Source organism: Rhinatrema bivittatum, chromosome 15, assembly GCF_901001135.1.
Source record: "Rhinatrema bivittatum chromosome 15, aRhiBiv1.1, whole genome shotgun sequence".
In the NCBI taxonomy this organism is placed as follows: Eukaryota; Metazoa; Chordata; class Amphibia; order Gymnophiona; family Rhinatrematidae; genus Rhinatrema; species Rhinatrema bivittatum.
Window position 1 is genome coordinate 5,709,502 of NC_042629.1, and position 5,657 is coordinate 5,715,158.

A 5,657-nucleotide genomic window follows, 5' to 3' on the forward strand; every position below is an offset into this window, starting at 1 on the left:
CCCCACCCCAGAATGCCCACACCCAGCCCCTTTTTCACCCCCCTTTTTTAGCTCATGGACACACACATGCGTGTATAATTAGTGGCTTTTAAAATTTGCATCGCTCACGTCTGGCCCACATACCCTTACATATGGGCCTTTTAGCGCGAGCAATGCTTTTAAAATTCAGCCCTTAGGGGCGGATTTTCAGAGCCCTGCTCGCCTAAATCCGCCCAAATCCGGGCGGATTTAGGCGAGCAGGGCCCTGCGCGCGGGTGAGCCTATTTTACATAGGCTCACCGGCGCGCGCAGACCCCGGGACTCGCGTAAGTCCCGGGGTTCTCCGAGGGGGGCATGTTGGGGGCGGGCCCGAACCACGCGGCGTTTAGGGGGCGTGCCAGGAGCGTTTCGGGGGCGGGCCTGGAGGCGTGGTTACGGCCCAGGGTGGCCCGGGGGCGTGGCCGCGCCCTCCGGACCTGCCCCCAGGTCGCGTCCCGGCGCGCAGGAGGCCCGCTGATGCGCGGGGATTTACGCCTCCCTCCGGGAGGCGTAAATCCCCCGACAAAGGTAAGGGAGGGGCTTAGACAGGGCCGGGTGGGTGGGTTAGGTAGGGGAAGGGAGGGGAAGGTGAGGGGAGGGCAAAAGGAAGTTCCCTCCGAGGCTGCTCCGATTTCGGAGCGGCCTTGGAGGGAACGGGGGTAGGCTGCGCGGCTCGGCGCGCGCCGGCTATACAAAATCGATAGCCTTGCGCGCGCCGATCCAGGATTTTAGTGGATACGCGCGGCTCCGCGCGTATCTACTAAAATCCAGCGTACTTTTGCTTGCGCCTGATGCGCCAGCAAAAGTAGGCCTATTCGCATAGTTTGAAAATCTACCCCTTATTGTATAAGATAGCTTCTTTAGACCTTCCTCAGTGAAAGTCTCTAAATTCCATCTCCTCTACTGCTCAGGTTTTGAGCTGCAGGAAATGAAAATATCTCATGGCCTATTTATTGTCTTTCTTATTTTATTCTAGTGTCTTTTTTTTTTAACCTAATACATCTTTTAAAAATAGTTTCTGGAATAAACGATGCACACCATGTTATCCGATGTAAAATACCAAGTAGTCTCAAAGGTTTGCACTTTAGGGCAGATTTTAAATGCCCGGTGCGCATAAATTCTGGCCTTTACGTGCATGGTCGGGCCTTATGTGTGCCGAGTGAATCTTCCAAGAGGCCCGGCCATGCGCGTAAAGGCCGGTATGTGCTCAAATCCTGGGCCTCTTGGAAGGGGCAGGCTGAAGGGCCGGGACAGCGCCGTTGTTTGCTGTCCTGGAGTCTCGTGCACTGGCCGGCTGCTGGCACGCGCAACTTACTTCAGCTTGGGAGCTGAAGTAAGTTGCCCCAAAAAAGTAAAAAAAAATAAATTTTAATTTAGGGGTTGGGGAGGAGAGGGGAAGGGGAAGGGAGTGTAGGGTAGGGTTTGGGAAATTCACTCCCAGTCCTCACCTTAATTGGAGCGGACTGGGAAGAAACTGGGGAAGCCCGCGCGTTGCTGCGCTAATTTGCGCAATTTTACCCCCCTTGTGCGCGCCATGTGCACACGCGCATGCAGATTATAAAATACGGCGTTTATGTGCACGCGGCCCATCAATTTTATAACATGTGCATGCTAGCGCCCGCATATTATAAAATCAGCGCGTCCATGTGTGTGCACTGGGAAGTGCGCATACATGGATGTGTGCGCGCAACTCACAAAATCTACCCATTTATTTGTTGTCCTTCTAAAGGTGTCAGTTCTATGCTTCTATGGTCTTGGTTTACTTTTAAGAATTTGATTTATTTATATTTGTACCTGATGCCGTTGCTTTTAGGTCTTAAATCACATGCCTTTTTCTAGTTTGTAGGTTGTCAAAACATCATTTTAATAAAGGTAAAGTCACTAAACATGCTGCAGGTGATTCCAAAATTTAGTGGTCAAAATGCAAAACAAACTAAGGGACTGATTTACTAAGGCTTTTCTCCTATGCTGTGTCTATGGGAAAAATGCTTAGTAAATGAGGCCCTAGGTTTGACTAGCTTTCATGTCCAGTTAGATTGCTAGAAGCAGAGGTGGCCTTTGTCTAGGAGATGTTGGTTCACGTTTCCTCTAAAAGACTTTGTTTTGAAGTGACTCTTGAATTGCTGAAAAGTACAACACGTCTGGACTCTGCAATCTCTTGATATCTGTGTATTTTGGAAGATACTAACATGGCTACAATGCTGCCAAATAATATAAATTGGAGATGGGAACATTGTAAAATCTTAGAATTTTTACTATTTTTTATTGTCATGTTCATTTATGAGTGTGGTCATAGTGAAAAAAATGTCTCGAGACAGATGAGCCAGATCTATAAAGCTTTGCCATGTAGATCTGGCTCATACTGAGATAGGCTGAATGTTGTCAGGGTGATGAGGAAGCTGGAGATCAACCTTAAACACAACAGATTTGCACAGAGCAACTGAACTGAATATTTCACTTTCAAACTGAGATTTTGAAATCAAAACCGCCTCTAAAGTTGAAAAGCTTTTTCATGGTTTGATAACACAGTGAAATGTAATGTCAGAAGCTGTCCACATACATATGTGGCAGGAAAAAAGGCAATACTTGCTGTGTCAGTTACTGAAAGATGTTTGAAAGCTGAGTTAGAAGAAATATCTAAAACCTTCCTGAATCGTTTTTGTGAAACATCTTATAATTCCATAGATAGCATTTGTGGACTTTAATTTGTTATCATGGTAGTGAAAGAAGAGAAGCAGTGTGCTTGGTTAAACTCTTTTACTCCATTGCACGCCTGTGAGTAGGGCTCACTGGGCCCTGATGCTGGTCACTATTCTGTGGTGGCTTATGAAAATCCCTTCTGCTGTGCTACTCAGCTGCACAAGGGTGTTTACAATTTTGGTCTAGTAGCTCTGGTAAACCTTTGAGAACATTAAGTCAATCAGTTGTAAGACTGCGGTACTCAGCATGTGCTCCCCTTGGTAGAGGAAACATTCCAGGTGACGTGAGGCTTTCCCGTTGGTGAGTCGGTGGTCCTTATGACAGCACTAATGCTCTGCAGAGTGCACGGCTTACTTCAGGGTGGAAGAACTGCAGATGCATATCTGTAAGATCAGAAAGGTTTCTAAATAAAATAAGACAATTTTATCCATTATTTTTAGAGTGGCGAGCCTTAGGTGGTTAAATACCGTCACCTCCCTTTAGGCATTTCAGAGCATGGAGGTCCATATCTGCATTAAATCTTATATATTACTAATGACTGAGTGTATAGAAAGCAAACCAATGAAAACTAAATGCAGAAGAGGAATTATAGTCATCAGAATCACATCCAGAACCATGGCATTCAATTTTTAAAACCCTTAGAAGTAAGGTTTGGTATTTATTCAAACTGATGAATATATGCCTGTGATGTGGCTTCCTGAGTCTATAAGGTGCATTCAGCTACTATGTTTATTTATTTATTTTATTTATATATTTAACAGTTTTTCTATACCGGCATTAAAATACACATCATGTCGGTTTACATTGTAACAGCAGGTAGAAAATACATAGAACGGGGATATGGGGGTGGATAACCAGCAAACAAGAGTAGAGGGGGCTCTAATGGGGAGCCAAAAGCAAAAGTTAAACTAGTTAAATTAGATAACAAGGGGGAAGGGTAAGAGGAAGTATTTACAAAGAGGGGGGTGCGGGAAGGTAGGTTGGGTGGCTAATTACAGGGGGGGGGGGGGGGGGGGGGCAACTGTTTAATGGGGCAGCTGTTTAAAAAAGAGAGGGCAGGGGGAGGAAAGGCTGCTAATCAGGGGAGAACTTGGAGGAGAAACAGAAGAATTGCAAAGAGCGGGAAGGTGTAGGGGAGGTATAGCGGGTGGCTATTTAGAGGGTGGCTATTTACAGGGGGAAGGAGGGGGCAGTTAATTAATTTAGGGGGGTGGGGGGTAGGGGTGGGGGTTTCTCATCATTAAAACAAAATTCAAGTTCTTTTTATGTTAAGCTTCTTAAATATCTCCTATATTATTTATTTATTTATTTAAACATGTTTGTATACCGCCTTTACAAATAAAAATTTCGTCAAAACAGTTTACAGTTTAAAACATACATAAACTGAATAAAAAAACAATAAAATAAACACATTTCTACAGACAAATCAGCAGACAAACAATGAGCTCCTTTCGAATAAAAATACATACATTTTAACTCGCTTTAAATATATATATATATATATCTATATAGATATAGATATAGATATAGATATATATAAAAGGATGACCAAAAAATACAATACAATGTATTATAAGAAACATGTTCAACTGCCCCTGTACTTCTGGTAAATGCTATGTACTGGTCTCAAGCTGAAATAATTTGGATTCCAGTGTGCACTCCTAGAAGAATAGATTACCTGCATGGCACGGTCCTGAGAAATGGATGGTCGTAGTCTCTGGTGCTATCCATCCTTTTCAGTCTTCATGGCCACACCACACATTAGACGATTTTAGCAGTGAAGCTCTGAAATGTAATTGTCGGAGCAATTATTGTGAGTGGTGACCTAGAATATATAGTACAGAAATTCCCTGAGAAACTGTAAAATCGGATCATTACAGGCTGCTGTCCAAAAGCAGAATAGTCCCTCTATGTGCCACTATTAGACTGGAATAAAATACAGAAAAACACATCTCCAAGATTACAGTTCTTTATTTTAATTAATAAAGTCATATCTCTTGCTATTGATGGTGATGTGAAATTGTTAGTTAATCCTGGCACTTGTATTCTGATTTACTAATTAAGTAATGTCACCTGTAATCTGATGGCTTCTGCAAGAGATTACACGTAATCTTGTTACATTGTAAGGGGTATGTGCTATTTCTCTCTTTTTCCAGTAAATGTGATTGCAGCACTAAACATGTTCCAACTTCCACCTAACCAATCACAATACTGCCAGGCAGATGCATAGACATTACTAACCAATCACAACACTGCCAGGCAGATGCATAGACATTAAAAAGAGAAGCTGCAGTAGAAAACCAGTGATACATTGTGGGTCAGAACAAGAGTGGAAGATGACACCTTAATAAAACAGATAGAAAAGGGTAGTAAAGCAAGGTAGGAAGATAAAGAGTGTTGGGTAAAGAAACAGGTGAAGAGGGATACTGCAACAAGCAGGGGACAGCAGGACTGCTTTTTCTATTAGGTAGGCTAAGCAGTTGGCAAGGGCACCAATATTTTTTTGGGGGGGGGGGGGGTTTAGCAACACCCCTGAAACCCCCCAGGGGCCACCAACCCACTTTTAATGCATTGCACCACAAGAGAGATACAGACTTTCAGATACTTGAAAGGTTTTAATGATCCAAAGGCAACGACAAACCTTTACCATAAGAAAAAAATCAGCAGAACCAGGGGTCACGATTTGAAGCTCCAGGGAGGAAGATTCAGAACCAATGTCAGGAAGTATTTCTTCACGGAGAGGGTGGTGGATGCCTGGAATGCCCTTCCGGAGGAAGTGGTGAAGACCAGAACTGTGAAGGACTTCAAAGGGGCGTGGGATAAACACTGTGGATCCATAAAGTCAAGAGGCCGCCAATGAAGAGTGGGTGACTCGCCAGAATGATGGCTACTGCCTGGAGACAATACCCTTAGTCAATAAACATACACATGGTTACTGT

The 5,657-nt window shown here is 43.9% G+C and overlaps 1 long non-coding RNA gene across 2 annotated transcripts; it reads right to left on the bottom strand.

Moving 5' to 3' along the window:
• Nucleotides 1-768: 768 nt before the first annotated feature.
• Nucleotides 769-5,424, bottom strand: LOC115076774. 2 transcript variants are annotated; one of them, XR_003852863.1, is made up of 3 exons: nt 5,366-5,424; nt 4,397-4,503; nt 769-3,101 (listed from the first exon to the last, which is right to left on the bottom strand). It is a non-coding gene; the product is annotated as an uncharacterized LOC115076774 (long non-coding RNA). The 2 variants fall into 2 exon arrangements; XR_003852864.1 differs by having other exon boundaries at nt 5,360-5,412.
• Nucleotides 5,425-5,657: the final 233 nt, after the last annotated feature.